At 42.7% G+C, this 19,195-nt stretch overlaps 1 protein-coding gene and 1 non-coding gene across 2 annotated transcripts in view; one reads left to right on the top strand and one right to left on the bottom strand.

The window, feature by feature from the left end:
• Nucleotides 1-2,128: 2,128 nt before the first annotated feature.
• On the bottom strand, nt 2,129-2,235 carry LOC114905257. The gene has a single exon (XR_003796119.1). It is a non-coding gene; the product is annotated as a U6 spliceosomal RNA (small nuclear RNA).
• Nucleotides 2,236-7,264: 5,029 nt separating this feature from the next.
• FERMT2 (fermitin family member 2) overlaps nt 7,265-19,195 on the top strand; it is a 90,203-nt gene continuing 78,272 nt past the window's right edge. The window contains exon 1 of the mRNA XM_029237677.1: nt 7,265-7,373. The gene's annotated coding sequence lies outside the window, so the exon portion shown is untranslated. The remainder of the gene's footprint in view (nt 7,374-19,195) is intronic.

The raw sequence follows: 19,195 nt of genomic DNA, 5'->3' as shown, positions 1-19,195 counted from the left end.
AGGAAAGGGAGATCTGAAGCACAAAGACACAGGGAGAAGAAGGCCAAGTGAAGACAGAGGCAGAGACTGTATTTATGCTGCCGTAAGCCAAGGAACGCCTGAAGCCACCAGAAGCCAGAAGGAGAAAGGCAGGATTTTCCCTTTGGTCCTTCAGAGGGAGCACAGCCCTGCCAACACCTTCATTGCAGACTTTTTGAGCCTCCACAACCATGGGAGAATACATTTCTATTGGTTAATGCCACCCAGTTTGTGGTCATTTGTTAGGGCAGCCCTAGGAAACTAATACAGGATTTAAGCACTTCTCTGAGACCCTCTTCCTTGGGCCTCTGATTATAAGTGATTAAGAAGAATCATCTCCAAGACTTACATAAAAATGTATGACTCAGATCATTTTTCATAACTTACATGCCAAATAAAAACCCTTTAAAATCATATTGCCAACTACATATATAACTTTTTAAAAACATCTCGCTTATTATATATGCTTAGAATTCTAACTTCGGGATATATAAGAAATGGTATCATTTGTTGCCTCTACTGAAGGAGACATTTTGAAGTATATACCCTTTTGTGCTACTTGAGGTTTTATCTTGCACCTTCCTTTCCCTAGCATACAAACGCACCGTTAAGAAAAAAATAGCATAGTATTCCTATTGCTTCTATAAACTAGGATGTAGTTTTCAGAGTTATGTAAGAGTACCTTTTAGCCAACAATTGCTTAATGAAAAACAAACAACTATTAAACTATTCATTTGTTTACATAAAAAACAGCGATCGAGGGCTTCCCTGGTGGCGCAGTGGTTGAGAGTCGGCTTGCCGGTGCAGGGGACGCGGGTTCGTGCCCCGGTCCGGGAGGATCCTGCATGCCGCGGAGCGACTGGGCCCGTGAGCCATGGCCGCTGAGCCTGCGCGTCCGGAGCCTGTGCTCCGCAACGGGAGAGGCCGCAACAGTGAGAGGCCCGCGTACCGCAAAAAAAAAAAAAAAAAAAAAAAAGCGATAGAAGCAGGGTGGTTATGGGGGGCAGTGGAGAGGAGGGAGAATCGGGAGGTGTTGGCCGAAGGGTACATAGTTTCAGTTATGCAAGATGAGTAAGTTCTAGAAAATCCACTCTACACTATAGTGCATATAGTTAATAATACTGTTCTGCATATTCCAAAACTTGTTAAGAATGTAGATCTTGTATTAAATGTTCTTATCACAAAAAAGAGGGGAGGAGGAGATGTTTAGAGGTAATAGTTATGTTTATGGCAGTGTTTATTGTGGTGACAGTTTCATGGCCGTACACTTACTTTCAAACTCATCCAGGTAAATATGTACAGCTTTCTTTGTATATCAAGCATACTGAATTTAAAAATATTGTTTAAAAGGACACTGATATTACTAATAACAGTTGTGAGATTTTGGTGCTTTGTTACATTGCTGCTGCCTGAAATCTGTTGGCAAGTCAAATTTGTCTTCCTCCACTTATTTAATTTCTTTCTTGTAGCTTTGGACTGTTCGGGTATGTTTACACCTTCCACAATATGGTTAGATAAAAGTGAGGGCATGCTGGATGATTGTTACCACTGGATTCTCTTTAAAAAAGAAAAGTAACCCCAGGACATAGGCCATTTTTTGTTTTGGGTGTTTTTTTTTCCATACAGAGAGCTGAGACAGGCTTATGTGTGCATGTTAAATTTAAGGATAATGATCATTGTGTCTGTCCATAAGTAAGCATTTTGGGAGATCCAAAATAAAACTGCAGTCATTGATATTCATGTCTTCTTTCTTTCATTCAGATGTATTGCCTGCATGTGCCTTGTAATGTGTTAGAGGCTAAGGACAAAAGCAATGAGGCAGGGAATCTGCTCTCAAGATGGTGACAGACTTGTAGCTGAGTATGCATGATTCACCACGATGGGTACAGTAATAGCACACAGCAGCCCACATGAAAGGAGTGAATTGCCATGCCAGGGACCCGCGAGGAGCTTAAAGAGGAGACCTCAGACAGTAAAAGTCATAGAGATGATTAATTTTGTTAATGGCTCCAGGATGGACTATATTACTATACTATAACTGTAATACCAGGCCATCTGAGCAGAATTGTTTATTTGTCTTATATTATGAATGTCTGTGATTCTTTTTTTTTTTTTTTTTAAACGCTTCACGAGTTTTTGTGTCATCCTTGCGCAGGGGCCATGCTAATCTTCTCTGTGTCGTTCCAATTCTGGTGTATGTGCTGCCGAAGTGAGCACTGAACGTCTGTGATTCTTGGCAGTGTATATTCCTGATGTGCTCTTAGCAAATTTCAAGAACTTCACTGGGCTCAATCACATACGTCATGGGAGGATGATGACCATCAAACAAGAGGTATAAATTGGAAGCAGAGAGAGATTTCTCTGTAAGGAAAATAAAATGAAGGAGCTATACATTTTGCAATTAAAATTTGACATTGTTGGCTAATTCAGAACTGTAGTGATTTGGTCCATGCACTGCACTACACTTTACAATTCTCACTGTTAGGAGCTAGACAGAAACTTTATAAAACTGTTTTGAATAGTGTGGTTCTATCAAAAGTTTAGTCTTGATTTTAGAATTAGAAAATTTTTTTAAATTTTTTTCAATTAAAAAATATTTTAGTACAAACCAGTTTTGCAAAAGGACATCATTTCCATTCTATGGCAGAGAAGCTAACTGCTTCTCCTCTTCTTCTTGGGTACATGGCTAGACCACATGGCCCAGCTCCCCTCTTGCCGACAGGAGTAGCCCTGTGACTGAGTCCCAGCCAGTGGGAGGAGTTAAACTGGTGTGTGCCACTGCCAGGCCTGATCCGTGAAAACCCCGTGCTGACCCTTCTTGCTCTTTGCCCCTTGCAGCTGTCTGGAAGGCAGATGACCCCAGGACCACCTTGGAAGCCACCCATTAAAGACAGCAGAGTCTCTATCAGCTCGGCTGCCCAAATGATACACAAGGAGGAGCCCCACTGACCCATGCAGTTTACCCAGTCCTGTTCTGTGAACAAGAAATAACTCTATGGTATTTCAGACATGATATATTTTAGGGTCAGTCTGTTGCAGTAGTTAGCCTTTTCTAAGTCATACACTTGCCTAGCAAAATTCTTCCCTCTTACTTTTTTGGGGGAGGGAGGAGACATACAAGAAGGGACAAGCTGAGGGAAATTTAATTATAATGTTTGTGCGGAGCCTCTGTCATTTGCCCCTTTAAACCCATGCTCCATCCTTCCGTACCCTGCTTTCAGTCCCTGAAGACTGACTTCCATCTCTGGGCCTCTCAGCCCTCTGAGTGCCTGGGAGATGAGTGGGAGCGAGGGTAGGGAGGTCAGGATATTTCTGGCCCTGGTTTGCTCCCTGTGAGGTCCTATCCGAAGTTCACTACTCCTCTCAATCTGGCTGTTTCACATGACTGTCTCACTGCTTCTGGATTCAAGTAGCAGTTCCCTGCCCTCGTCCACGTGGGCTTTGCATTGGTCATCCCAGCTTAGTCAGCTTCGGCTGCCGCAACAAAGTACCATAGACTGGGTGGCTTCAACAACAGACATTTATTTCTCATAGTCTAGAAGCTGGGAAGTCTGAGATCAGGGTGCCAGCATGGTGAGCTTCTGGTGAAAGCCAACTTCCTGGCTTGCAGACAGCTGCCTACTTGCCTTATCCTCCTCACATGGTGGGGAAAGAGAGAGAGAGAGAGAGAGAGAAACTCTATGGTCCCTTCTCATAAAAGCAGTAATCCCATCACGGGGACCCCACCTGCATAACCTCATCTAAACCTAATTACCTCCCAAAGGCCTAATTACCACTTTGATGCCATCACACTGGGAGGTTAAGGGCTGCAGAAGGGTAGGGAGGTCACAAACATTTAGTCCATAACAGGCCTAGGCATGTGTTGTCAGCCAGACTGCTATGAGACCCAGGTCAGCATGGCATCCCTTGCCCACACCTAGCCTACACCCACACCTGTGTGTTGTCCCTCTGTAAATAAACCCTCCTAGAATCATCCTTTGAATGTGCCATCTGTTTCCTGTTAGCACTCTGACTGAGACCATTTTGCTTTGTTTTAACTCTCAAAAATGATAGTAGCATGGGCTTCCCTGGTGGCGCAGTGGTTGAGAGCTCGCCTGCTGATGCAGGGGACATGGGTTTGTGCCCCGGTCCGGGAAGATCCCACATGCCGCGGAGCGGCTAGGCCCGTGAGCCATGGCCACTGAGCCTGCGCGTCCGGAGCCTGTGCTCCGCAACGGGAGAGGCCACAACAGTGAGAGGCCCGCGTACCACAAAAAATGATAGTAGCAAATACTGTACATATTACCAGAACCTAGTAAGGCAATTGTACATTTTAGGACAATAACCATCACAAGCAGTAATTCCCAGGCAAAGTATTCCATCTCCGTCTTTAGTGGCAGCGGAACTCTCTCCACAACCCAAACCTAATATGTCAGTCCCCTTAGCCTTTACTCCAGAATCTGAAACTTAGCCCAGCATTCAAAGCCCTTCATAATCTGGTCTCTGTCTCCTCTCCAGCATTATCATCGCCATTTCCTTCCCTCTCACCCCCTGCCCCCATACCATGAGCTGGGAGAATCGTTCCTCTGTGATTCTGCACATCACAAGCTCTCTCTCTGAATCCCCTGCCATCTTCCTCTTCACTTAACTCCTGGTAGTCTTTTAGAACTCAGCTCACCTCTCTCCTGCTGGGGCAATCCTGACACCTACACCCACACCTCTCCCCATCCGCACACGTGCATGTCTTCCTAGGCTGGAGGACACGCCTCTCATGCTGTCTCACACCACTTTACTTTCCTGCCCACTGACTCCTGGATCATGATTCTTTTAAGGACTAGAGTTGACTGTTATTAATGTCTATATGCCCATAGTAGGTACTTCATGTTTGTTGAATGCATGTCTCCAATGGTTTTAGGCTTTTGTTAAAAACTTGCATGTGCACTGGACTTCCTGTAGAAGACCTGGATAAAGCTAGGACCAAGATAGAGGCATGTTCCTCTTCTCTCCCCATTCATCCACTACAAGAGCTGGAGACTTGGGAGAAATGTCTGTTTCTCTTCCAGCATCTCTGCACTTCCCTCCTCCCCATGGAATGAAGACAAAACTCACCACCCCTGCCTTTAACATGTTCAACTCACCGCAGATTCCCTGAGTAGGACCTGAGTTACTCAAGTTTTGCTGTTACACACTTTTAGGGATTTTTTTTTTCTAATTTTACTTTCTGAATAGGTAATACGTCCTCATGAGTCAAAACCAAAACGTATAAAGAGTTATATAGTGAAATGTCTCCCCTCATCCAACCAATGTTTCCATTAACCCAGTTCCTACCCTCCATATGTAACCACTCTTCTTAATTTCTTACATATACTTAGTTCCAGAATTGTTTAGTGCAAATACAACCAAATTTCAAATATACATTCTTATATTTCTCACTTCTTTACCAAAGCATGCCATACTTTTTTGAACTGTGTTCTGTTTTGTTTTTTACTTAACAGGTTTTGGAAACCTTTCCTTACCTGTTCATAACTTGTTTCCTCATTCTTTTGTACAGCTGAACAATATTCCAGTATGTGAATGCACCATAATTTACTGAACTAAACCTTTATCGATAGACGTTTGAGTTGCTTCTAGTCTTTTTTTGTAACACCTATAATGATGCACATTACAAATTTTTTTAATTTATTTTTTTGTATTGAAGTATAGTTGATTTACAATCCTGTATTTGTTTCAGGTGTACAGCAAAGTGATTCGGTTATACATATATCTATATCTATCTATCTATCTATCTATCTATATATATATATACACTTTTTCATTTTTTTCCATTATAGTTTATTATAAGATAATGAATATAGTTCCCTGTGCTATACAGTAAATCCTTGTTTATCTATTTTATTTATAGTAGTATGCACCTGTTAATCCCATACTCCCAATTTATCCCTCCCCTGCTTTCCCTTTGGTAAACATGAGTTTGTTTTCTACGATAATGATGCACATTTAATCTAGACATGATGCTATACTATTCAATGTATAATTCTTTTAACATTTTGACTTTATACTTTATTTCAAGAAACTTTCCATCTGTGGGCCCATCAATACGTGACATTTGCTAAAGAATACATTAAGGTTAAACCACAAATCAATGACCTGAAAAAGTTATTTAACTCTATGAGTTCATTTCTGGGCATTTATCCATAAGAACGTTGGACGACATAGCAGAGTATGAGTTCATTTTAATGGAGCAGGCAGCGCATGTGTAAGCTTTGCAGTTTCTGCCAAGGTCATTTGGACAAAGGAGCATTCTGGGATTCCCCTTGGGAAAAATCTTAATCATCCTTATACTTTTGATGATCAGTAATATTTTAATATTACTTGGGATGCTAATGGGTTGTATTCAGCAGAAGTTACAGAAAGAGGAAGGACTCAGTGTGTCCATCCAGAGCACCATAAGTCTTTGTAGGAAGGCATAATGCATGAGTGTCAAACCATGCTCATTCCAAAGGCTGAGGTCAGTTGTGGGTTCCCTGTCTACTGCCCAGTACAGAACAGACATGTGTGGGATTCTGTATGTTTATCCTGTACATACCTGCTCCTGTACAGACTGGTGTCCCACTTGGCCACAGGGCATTCCATCCAGTGGCTCCCTCCTATGTGGCTGGTTGGCAGGGTTGATTAATGAGGCGAGCCCTCAGGCATGGCACATGCTACATCTGCTGGAGGGCAGTGACGGGCTGGAAAGGGCCAATTGAGTATTACTAGAACTTACCAAAGGCTTGTAGGAGCTCATTTCCTCAAAGAGAAGGACCGTGGGTCTTATGAAGCTACTCAGCCTAAACAGTGTCTGAGCTTTAGACCCAACCTCAATACGAGACGCATCTCCCTTCAAGAAGGCTGGACCTCCAGGCCCTCCGAGACAGAACCAACTGAGGACACTCAGTGGGGCCGCACCACCCTCTGCCAAACCTTGCTTTGGGGCCTAGAGACCTAAACTCATCTAAAGCAGTGACGTGCTCCACCTCCTTTATCTCTGTACGTGTATATTTTATACTTTCCAAAGTGAAGGTCTTTTTCTGATTTAAGAAAATGAAACAAAAGAAAAAGATGAAAGTAAAATCAGAGGTCTAAATTAGAGAGAACGACTGCTGAAAAATATAGCTTTAAAGCCTTTTTATGAATAGTTTTCACAAACCTTGGCTTTATTTTGACTGTGAGCCTTCCTAACTCTTTTGAGCCTCTGGTAATGGTATTATATCTCTTTTATAGGTTTCTGGAACTCTCTCCAAGTAACTCATTCCGCCTCTTCCCATCTCACCAGTCATCAGGTTGGAAACCCTAAATTGGATGGACTACTCTATTCCATTTCTGATATTTATTAGGTAAGAATTTTTAATTATATTATGGTTTCCATGTGTGTTTATTTCCTGCCACAAGTCCTCAGTGAGCACTTATGAGTTCCCCTTCTAGTCACCTGGGGATGCATCAGTGAGCAAAACCAGTGAAATCATGTCTCTACCAATTTCTCCACGGAAGGGTGGGGTGGTAGATAAATGGTTTTTTATGATCAATAGTTGAGCGCAAGTCAGTTTAATAAACTGGTTTCCAGTGCTTCTCAAGTTAAAATACGGTCCTGAAAGGTGAGCCCTTCTGTTAACTGCTTTCCCTTTTCTTCTTCCTCCTCCTTCAATTTTCCTGGCCATCTCTTTGACCTTCCCCCAACACACACACACACACACACACACACAAATACACACACACACCTGTCTCTGTAAACTTCCTGACTGAACCCTCATGCAATTGATTAATTAAAATTTTGTATTGTGACCATATTTGTATGTTTCAGTTATCTATTGCTGTGTAACAAACAGCCCCATGATGAAGAGGCGTAACATAACAGCCATTTTATTTGCTCAGGTGTCTGTGGATCAGGAATTTGGGCTGGACTCAGCTGGTGGTCCTGCTTCATATAACTTTGGCTGGGCTCACTCATGGTACTGTGTTCAGCTGGGAGTTTGGTTGGTGCTGGAGTGTTCAAGGTGTCTTCAGGCCCCTCTCCACTGGTCTCCAGCAGAGCAAGGAAACTTCTTACATGGCAGCTGACTTCCAAGATGGAAGACCAGCCTTGGGAATTACGTATCACTTCTGTCACATTTCATTGGTCAAAATAGCTCACAGAGCCAGCACAGATTCAAAGACAGAGGAAACATACACCACTTCTTGTTGGGGGAATGGCAAGGTCATGATGCAGAAGAGCATGTGGGAGGGGTGATATCATTGCAGCAATCTCTGGAACCATGAACTACTGTACAGACCTGTTTTATGTTAGTTGTTAATCCACTATAAACTATAGTTGTGGGCAGTAGTAATGAATCTAGTATTAGTTTATTTGTTTTCTCTCTGTGTCTGTCTGCTTTTTACTAATCAGTACCTCAGCTCTAAAGGAGGTTTTGAACTATAATCCTGAGTTTCATGAGTGTCCATCAGTATTTTCAGTTCCAAGGTCACAGGAAGTGATTCTGGCTAGCTTTAGCAGAAGGGAATTTTTGTTGGTTTACCAGTTAGTTCATAGAAGATAGGAAGGTTGGAGAACTAGACTCAGAACATGGACAGAACCTAAGGAAGACTGGGTGGAAGGCATATCCACAGTGACTCCACTATGACACTCTGGCGGGGCACTGCTGCTGGCACTGAACACACTGCATAGTGGACACGGCTGCCATGGGGCTCTTACCGCCACCATGTCTGTGCCAAAGGCTTTGATTCTTTCTCTTATGGCTCCAAGTCCTAAGAACAATCAGTTGCCCAGTCTATTTGCTCCCTCATTGACCAGGAAGTGGGGAGAGGGTCCTTTCCACTTCAAAGGTTGGGGCTGAGGGTCAATAAATTGTCCTGATCTGACCTCAACCCCTATTCACTCTGCTGTAGCCTCAATGCAAAACACCAAGCATGCTCCTGCCTCAGGGCATTTGTACATGCTATTTTCACATCTAAAGTGCTCTTTCCCAAATGTCTGCATGACTCTCTCTCACCTTATTCAAATCTTTATACAAACATCATTTTCTCATAAGGCCTTCCAATAGCTATTCTATCTAAAATTGTAAGGCTTTACCCCACACTTCCTATCCCCTATCCCTGCTTTTTTTTTATTTTTTAACTCTTAATTTTATCTAACATAGCGTCTGTATATATTTTATTTCCCCCTAGGATATAAGCTCCACGGGGGCAAGAATTTTAGTCTGCTTTGTTCAATATTGTGTCCCCAGCATCTAGAACAGAGGCTGGAAAGTAGTAAGTGTTCAATAAATATGTCTTCCTTAAAATGAATGTAGAGCCAGTATCTACATGATCCCTTTGGAACACATTTGTTGTAAGGTTGACAATGATTCTTCTTAGAGTTTAATCCTCTTACCAGTATATCTGCCTAGAACATAGTTTTCTCATTTTAATTTGTTATACAAGACAAAATGAAATTTTTTGATAGGTTAAAAATTGTTTAATTTATTGTTTCTTTTCCTTCATCCAGGCTTATCCCTCTGCCTAGAAGGAAATTAAACAAGTCAGACAAGGATCATTTATTATAAAACCATACCTTATGCTTTGTTCTCTTCTCAGCATTTCTAAATTGATATTTGGCTGATTTATTGCACTACTTTTCAGGGTATTGCCGCAAGCTTAATAGTTTTCAAGGTCATCCCTTTCATCCCTCATTCAGAAAGACATGAAGTTGGCCTTTTTCCAGTTTTCAGGAATGTATTAGTCCTCAGGAGCCGCTGCAAGCAAAGCAGCACCACTGTGACCTTAACTAATTCATGATGCGTCCCAGGAGGCAAACCATCAGGCCCTTCCCGGAGACTCAAATACGTTGATAGTGTCCACATAGTCATCAGTGAGTCAAAAACGTGTGCTGAGTATCTACTGAGTGCAAAGCTGTGCTAGCTCTTCCCTTTCTGTGGTTTGATGTCCGGCCTTCTCATCAGTGGAGGAGTTCATCAAGCCCTGCCTTCTGCACGCTCGGCAAACAGGAAGCAGAAGGGAGAGGATCTAGCCAGCTTTAACAAGCGCTTCATGACATTTCACCTTTGTGTCACTGGCAGGGGGCCCAATTTCAGTGGCCCTGTATCCGATGATAGGGTATTTCCCTCTTTGTATAATAATTGATGAACTCTCATTCATTCATTCATTCACCGAACACATTCAAATAAATGAAATGTTTCAGTAAGTAGGATGGTCTCTAGATCCACAAGAAGAAATCACTTTAAACAGATGAGTTTTGGTGTTAGAAATTTTAATTTTTAAACACTACAGAAAATTACAACCGCTACAACAAAACCCATATTCCTACCACCCAGAATTAGTAACCATTACTATTTTGTCTTATTTTGTTTCCAGCCTTAAAAAAAAAAAGTCATACAGTGCATGACAGAAATTAGAATAATATCAAAGGGCTCACAGTAAAAAGTAAGTCACCTGCCCCCAGACCCCTGACCTTCACTTCCGAGGCAACCTCTATTACAGGTTTCTTGTATTTCCTTACAAAGATATTCTATGCACGTATAAGCCTATATGTAAATGTATTCTCCCTTTTTCGTATTCTCTCTTTTGTTCACAAATGGAAGCTCATAACATACAACACTCTGTATCTTAATTTTTTTCAATTAATATATCTTGGAGACTGTTGAAACAGGAGAGTTTTAAGTCTAACATGAGAAAGTACTTTTTAGCTGCCATGATGATAAAATTCTGGAATGAGTCACTAAAACTGATAATATTAGTTTCAGCTCTCTCAAGCCACTTCTGGCACCACTCTGGTTGACGTTCCTGAGAAGCTGACTCTGAAACAGAGATTAATGTGCAGGAATTTCACTGGGAAGTGCTCTTGGAATCAACACCTATGGAAGAGAAAGGAAGAGGGAAAAAAGCAGAAATGAACAGAGAGAAAGTTTGGGCTGCAATGCAGTCTCAGCTAAGGCCTCATGTCCCCTTGGGGGGCTGAAGCTGGAATGGCCTTTCCAAGTTGTCCTCATTCAGGAAGGAGTCCAGGCCTTTATAACTCACATCAATCATTCATGGAATTCAGATGGCCCTGGGGAGGGCGTGGCCATGGTTTACATGGTCTCCCCAGCTAAGACAATTTCCAGGGATGGTCGACAGCTAAGGGCTATCTGCCAGTGGCACTCCCAAATTAGGGAGGAATAATTTCTTCATCCCTGAAAGGGCATCTGGGGAAAGCATCATAATATCTACTATTAAAAAAAAGAAGTTCTTATTTCTTTTTTTTTTAAATTAATTAATTTCTTTATTTATTTTTGGCTGTGTTGGGTCTTCGTTTCTGTGCAAGGGCTTTCTCTAGTTGCAGCAAGCGGGGGCCACTCTTCATCGCGGTGCGTGGACCTCTCACTATCACGGCCTCTCTTGTTGGGAGCACAGGCTCCAGACGCGCAGGCTCAGTAGTTGTGGCTCACGGGCCTAGTCGCTCCGCGGCATGTGGGATCTTCCCAGACCAGGGCTCGAACCTGTGTCCCCCGCATTGGCAGGCAGACTCTCAACCACTGCGCCACCAGGGAAGCCCAGAAGTTCTTATTTCTAAGACTATATGCCACAGTATTTAGGAGTGAAATTTCATAATATGTATAGTTAACTTTCAAATGGTTCCAGAAAATATATTTGTGGGAGTGTTAGAAAGAGAAAGAGATAAAGCAAACTTACAAGGTGCTAACAATTAGTGAATCTAAGCAAAAGATATATGCGTATTCATAGTACTGTTCTTGCAATTTTTCTATGGCATAGGTGACATAGTATAAGTGCTTGTACCTGGAACCCAAATGCTAGAACTAGGTGACATGACTTGTTAAAGGCAGATTTTATAACTATCTAAGGTAATTATGCTAGAGTTTCATGGTGACATGACTGGGGAGTACAAAAAACTTGGTGAGTGCCCGCTCAGGTCTTCTCCCAACTTTCAGACCTCATTCTGGATGGGAGGGATTTTCCACCAACACAGACATGCCTTTAGTAAAAGGATAGTGGGGAAATTTGAGAAGACTGGCTCTCTGCACATCATTGTAAAGAAAAATACCCAAAACTTAACAAGTAAAACAGAAAGTACTGTGTGCCCTTTCAATATTCTACTGGAGCGTTATCTCTAATGAGACTGCCTAACAAGGCTGATTGTGTAGGAAATGTAATTTTGTTTGGTTGACCATTTACTGTTGATCAGGGCCTAGGCTCTGTAAAGTTAAATATTAACATAGAAAATTGATAATGATTTTTGCCCAGTCAATAAGATAACCTCAAAGATTATGGTTTTACTGCCCTTAGGACATCTACCAGTTTTGTATCTAATTTTGCCATCTTATTCCAGCATTCTTTTTTTCACCAATCCTATATATCAGCTTCCTAGATCCCCTCTGGATCAATTTCACCATCGTACTGTTTCCTTCATTAATAAGTTAAATAAATTTTTGACATATGCTTATTATACATTTATATAAAATTCATATTTTTGAAGATTATACTGTGACTTCCCACAGGCTGCCATCTCCTAGTATCCTTTGTAAAAAATGCATTCCTTTTGCTTATCACCATAAATTCTCTTATTAGAATTTATAGATCAGAATGCTCTTTTACACCAAGGCTTCAACCCTGTCTTCCATGGGATGACTGAGGGAGTTTTCTGTGCCTTACCACTGACAGCATTCTCCTTGAGACATGTAGTTTAGTCCTCTCCCCCAAGTACTTTAGGGGACCTAAAACTCCACTAGGCCTGCCAAAAAAAAAAAAAAAAAAAATCTAGGCAGTCAATCAAATCAGCTGCACACCTATATTACATGAAAAGGAAATATCTAAAACTACAATACAAACAGCAACGTTAGCATGAGTTATATGAGAGAAACAGTTGCCGTGCAGGTGTCGGAACTGGCCAGGCTGTGCTGTTCTTTACATCCGTCATCCACTCTGCCTGGGCTGAGCTTTGTTCTCATTGCCCAGTGCCCCTGCCATGCCAGTTGTTAAATATTTTGAATGTCACCCTTGAATTAATACAGCTGTAATAAGGTTATTGTTATTTTTGTCATCACTTAAAAGCATAGTTGTTAGAGTTTAGAGGTGTTACTTCCTCTAAAAAATAAGAATGAACTTATATGAAGTGCCTACAGTAGTCAAATTCATAGAGACAGAAAGCAAAACAGTTACTAGGGACTGGGGTTGGGGGGATGGCAAGTTAATGCTCAATAGTACAGAGTTTCACTTTGGGAAAATGAAAAAGTTCTGGAGACAGATGTGGTGATAGTTGCACAACAATGTGTGTGTACTTAATGCTACTAAACTGTATGCTGGGAATTGGCTAAAATGGTAAATTTTATCTTATGTATATTTTACCACCAAGAAGGCACTACTAAAAAGAGTTAATTTGGGGCTTCCCTGGTGGTGCAGTGGTTGAGAGTCCGCCTGCCGATGCAGGGGACACGGGTTTGTGCCCCCGTCCGGGAAGATCCCACATGCCGCGGAGCGGCTGGGCCTGTGAGCCATGGCCGCTGAGCCTGCGCGTCCGGAGCCTGTGCTCCGCAACTGGAGAGGCTACAACGGGGAGAGGCCCGCGTACCGCAAAAAAAAAGAGTTAATTTTAAAAAAGAATGAGACTACAAGTAGAAAATAAGTTCATATAGATAAGGATAGAAAAAAATGATAGGTGTTCATAAAACAAATGGTTAGAGGTATTAATTTCATTGAAGAGACTGAAGGAATAGATTGCCTACTGGGAAATTGTTGGTATACTTATACCATATTTGAAAATTTTATCTTCTCACAGAGAGGAAATAATCTCCATGAGAACAAGATGAAATTTAAAAATTTGGGTTGATTACTGGAAACACTCCCAGTCTAGGAGATAAATATTGAATTATGAAATGGTCTCCTCAGGGAAATTGTGAAAGTCATCATCCAAAATATTAAAAATTAAATCAGATAAAACATTAGATAGGCCTAATGTAGGAAATGATCCTCTTCTGGTTTTGGGGAGACAGACTGGAAGTCTTGTTGGGGCTTTTCTATTATTTATTTGAAAGGTTCTGCCAAGAAGCAAACCCCACGTGCTCAGTTTCAGGCATAAGCTCTGAAATTGCTATTCAGAGTTCCTGAAAAAAACAAGTATTTTCATAGAGGTTGGAGGTAGGGTTTGAGTCCTTTTTTGAGTGTATTAGTCTAGAGACCTAGGCGTGCCCAGATCCTGCACTGCCAAGCATCCTTCATGCTCAGTTGGTTCGACCACATGAAAACAAAGAGCAAAGTGAAGTTCTCCTTCATTAATATCTGAGCAAGCACTTCATACTCCCACAGAGAGGGAGGGAGTCTCTGGCTGGATTGGAGAATGTAGCTTCTGCTTGAGGTCTAGGTGAGGTCTCATTTCTTTCTCCCAAATAGGAGGAACCTGAGTCTCTGGAAACCATATAGAATGGAAGAGAGGAGACACGGAGCCTGCCCCAGGAGGAGGATACCTACCATGCAAAAGATGCTGGATATAGGTTCCAACTTTAACATACAGTAAACTTGCCTGTTAACAAAACTGCCCCAACTCATAATCTAAACAGAGGTGGGCAAAGACCTAAAGCTGTGGGGAGAAGGGGGATGTGTCCTTTCCCATTTTCTCGCACACAAAGGTAAATTGTTTATGAAGGCTGATTCTCAGGAGTGCAAAATTATTTAATATGTATTCATATGTTCACCTCCTGTAGAAGTGTGAAAGCCAATGGAAGCCTTCAATGAAAAGCCTTTATAGGCTTTGAGGATGGATGCCTAGGAATACTGTGATTTGAAATTTAAAGTCTTATTACAGAAGGAGTCGTTTCTATAGTTAGAATAGGAGGACAAATGTTTTGGTTGGAAAGGAAATTCTTTAAAAGATAAACTTGGACCAAACTAAGGGAGAGTCATAGTATTATGTGGAGAACGTCATTGTCCTAAATATGAAATGAAAAATATTGAATTTTATGAAAGGAGAGAGAAGGAGACTAGAAAGAATGTAAAAGAAAAATATGTTGAAATGTAGGTGACAGAAAACCTGAGAATTTCTCAGCTAGCCCTTCAGCAAGTTATGAATGAAAGCGTACTATCCATTCATTGTCATTCATTCGACAGACATTTACTGGGTGTCTGTTTTTGTGCCTGGCACTGGCAGGTGTTGAGGATAAAACAGGGTGGGATAGACACTGTTCCTTCAAGGTGGGGATGCATACGTTAACCAAAGAATCACACAAATATCTAAGTATAAACTGTGGAAAGTGCTATGATGCAAAAGAAGAGGGCTTAAAAAGAGCATGTGGCAGAGTGAACTGATTTAGTTTGGGAGTAAAGGAAAGCTTCCCTCATATGGGGTATCTGCACTGTGTATCCTAGTTTGCATTTCCCCAAAAGCAGACCCTAAGACAAAGATTTGGGCACAGGTGACTTATTTAAGAGTTGACTCCGGAAAGCTCTGTGAATGAGTAAGAAAAGGAAGGAAAACCATTAATGAGCAAATTGCCACTATGAGTAACCAGGGTTCAGTTCTCCTGGGGACCCTCTGGGAGACTTTGTGGAACATCCTTAAGAACGTCTCATGAAGAGGTATGAGGCTGGGATAGTTATCCACCCACTCCCGTTCCTCATTCGTTAAGGGTCACTCCAGGGGTGTTCAATTCTCAGCGCTCGCAGCCACCCCCTTAAGCAGAGGGATGTAGGAAGCTTATACAGACACTACAAGCCAGTGGTTCTCAAATCATCCGAATCACCTCGAGGACTGAATAAAACACAGATTGCAGGGCCACACCGCAGAGCTTCTGATTCAGTAGGTGTGGGGTGGGGCTGGAGAATGTGCATTTCTGACAAATTCCCAGGCGATGCTGACGCTGCTTGTTCAGGGATGACACGTTGAGAACCACTGCTCCAGACCAGCTATGGGGCAGAGCATCAGGAGTATCCGCCACATACTAAGAACTAAGGGATCCTAGGCGCTAAGTAGACAAAGGGTGAGAGGGAAGCTAGGGTTGTTCAGGTAGAGAAAACCCTCTACAAAGACCCTGAGGCTGGAGGGAGTCTGTGTGGCTAGACCACTGGAAGGTAGTGCCAAAAGGGAGAGAGCAAAACAAGATGAGGCTGGCAAAGTGTGGGGGGGTCAGATGAGTCAGGGCCTGGGGCGTGGGAAGGATTTTGTTCTTCTTCCTAAGAGAAAGTCGAAGGCTTCGAGTGGTTTTAAACAGGGGAGTGAGCCCATCAGATTTGCATTCTGGCCACAGTGCTGAGAACATGAGAAGGAGCAAAGGCGGGTGTGAGGACCCCTGTAAGCTCCTATTGCAAATCCAGATGGGACATGATGGTGGCTTGGATTAATGCAGTGTCAGTGAAGATGGAGAGAGGTAGGTGCATCTAATAAATACGTAGGAGAAAAAAGTCCACAGAACTTGGTGATGGATTAAGAAGAGGAAAGAGAAAAGGAATGAAACTGGGTCATTTGTAGAGACGTGGATGGACCTAGAGACTGTCGTACAGAGTGAAGTAAGTCAGAAAGAGAAAAACAAATATCGTATATTAATGCATATATGTGGAATCTAGAAAGATGGTACAGATGAACTTATTTGCAGAGCAAAAATAGAGACACAGGCTTAGAGAACAAACGTATGGACCCCAAGGGGGGAAGGTCGGGGGTGGGATGAATTGGGATACTGGATTGACATATATACACTACTGATACTATGTATAAAATAGATAACTAATGAGAACCTACTGTATAGCTCAGGGAACTCTACTCAATGCTCTGGGGTGACCTAAATGGGAAGGAAATCCAAAAAAAGAGGGGATATACATATACGTATAGCTGATTCACTTTGCTGTACAGTAGAAACTAACACAACACTGTAAAGCAACTATACTCCAATAAAAATTAATTTTAAAAATTAAAAAAAAAAGAAGAGGAAAGAGGTGAAGAATGCATAAAAGATGACTCCAAAGTGTCTGGTCTGTACAGTTGAATTGATGAATCTCACTGGCAAGAGAAGACCCAGGTTTCACTTGTGTGCACGTTCAGTTTGAGGTCCATGTGGCACATCCAAGTGGAGATCTGGAATGAGCAATTAGGTATAGAACACTGGTGCTCAGAGAGCACTCTGGGCTGGTGATTTAATTTGGGAGTTATTAACATGGAGCTGGTGTTTGAAGCCGTGGGCCAGAAAGAGATCCTTGCATGAGAAGAGAAAGGGGTTCAGAAAGAACCTCAAGGGCTCCAACAAATCACGAACATGATGAGGAACATAAGCCGGCCAAGGGGTCTGAGAAGAAACAAGGAAGGGCCAGGAAAACATGGTGTGACAGGAGGCAAGGGAAGTGTTGCAAGGCAGAGGTGATTGCCAGTGTTAAGAGTGGCCAGGAGGGCTTCCCTGGTGGCACGGTGGTTAAGAATCCACCTGCCAATGCAGGGGACATGTGTTCGAGCCCTGGTCCAGGAAGATCCCACATGCTGTGGAGCAACTAAGCCTGTGCGCCACCACCACCGAACCTGAGCTCTAGAGCCTGCAAGCCACAACTACTGAGCCTGCGTGCCACAACTACTGAAGCCCATGCGCCTAGAGCCTGTGCTCCACAACAAGAGAAGCCACTGCAATGAGAAGCCTGCGCACTGCAACGAAGACCCAATGCAGCCAAAATAAATAAATAAATAAGATAAAATAAATAAATTTATTAAAAAAAAAAAAGAGTGGCCAAGTAATCAAGTAAGATGAGGGTTAAAAATGCCTTTGAGGGCTTCCCTGGTGGTGCAGTGGTTGGGAGTCTGCCTGCCAGTGCAGGGGATACGGGTTCGAGCCCTGGTCTGGGAGGATCCCACATGCCACAGAGCAACTGAGCCCGTGAGCCACAACTGCTGAGCCTGCACGTCTGGAGCCTGTGCTCCGCAACAAGAGAGGCCGCGATAGTGAGAGGCCCACGCACCGCGATGAAGAGTGGCCCCCACTCACCGCAACTAGAGAAAGCCCTCGCACAGAAACGAAGACCCAACACAGCCATAAATAAATAAGTAAATTTATTTTTAAAAACTGCCTTTGAGTTTAATGACCTGGAGGTAATTGTGCCCCCAACATGAGCCACTTCAGTGGAGGTAGAAACAAGGATGAAATGAGTTCCATAGTAAGAGAGTAGTAAGGAAAGGAAGACAGTGAGTATATAGACAATGTTCAACATACTTTTGAGAAGTTTTGCTCTCTGTGAAGGGGAGGAGAGCAACTAGGGAGACTGTGAGGTCCAGGAAGGCTTCCTGACCTGTTCTCCACCGGCCTTTCAAATGTTGGGAAAGACTTGAGTATTAAAATGCTGATGAGAAGTCTCTGGTTTAAGGAGAGAGTTTGAAGACCCTGGAGAGGCATAATTAAGAATTGATGAATTAAGAATAGGAGGAAGTGGGATGCGGGACACAGGTGGATTAGCTTTTGATAAGAACATGGATGTCTCTTCTGCCTAATGGCAACAGAAGAGGAGAGGGCACCTTGTGCTGCTGCAGGCAGGATGGAAGATTTGTAATGTAGGTCAAGGCAGTTCTACCCTGATGGCTTCAACATTCACTCTGAGATAGGAGATGAAGACGTGGGAGAGTGAGGAGGGAGGCTGGGACGGAAGGGGCCGGTGCTGACTATTCAAGGACAGTGGAGAAGATTGGAGAATGACTTTTTTTTAAACACTGGAGAAAAGAATTATTGCTTGAATTCAAACTGATTTTCTCAAGTGGACTCTCCTTGTGTGAGGATGAGGACAGCATCTATCTACATTGATACACTTGTTTATAGCTCAAAGACCAGAGGCACCATGCTACTAAATATGCATGTGGCTCCAAGAAACCCATCAGTATTTATATGTCATGCTTATACTTTTGGTTCTAATGGTCTTCTAGAGTGTACGTTTCTTGGAGGCTTGGATCTGAGATGTACATCTGGGATCATCTGGTTCACTACATTTCACTCTTTCATTGGTTCCACAACCTTTTATTGAGCACTTGCCATGTGCCAGGCACTGTGCTAGGTGCTGGGGGGCTATGGCTGTGCACAAGGCAGAGGAGGGCAGGTGGCCACAGGGACCTCCATTCCCACGGACTACAACACGAATGGTGCCCACATGCATTGCGATGCAGTTGGAAGTTTCCTCCCTTCAAGGAGGTTACATTCTAATGGCAGAGGGCAAGGCTGGG

Source organism: Monodon monoceros, unplaced genomic scaffold (genome assembly GCF_005190385.1).
Source record: "Monodon monoceros isolate NGI ecotype Baffin Bay Population unplaced genomic scaffold, NGI_Narwhal_1 Super_Scaffold_21, whole genome shotgun sequence".
In the NCBI taxonomy this organism is placed as follows: Eukaryota; Metazoa; Chordata; class Mammalia; order Artiodactyla; family Monodontidae; genus Monodon; species Monodon monoceros.
Note: the sequence above shows the minus strand (reverse complement) of the source record. Positions and strands in the feature narration are given on the sequence as shown.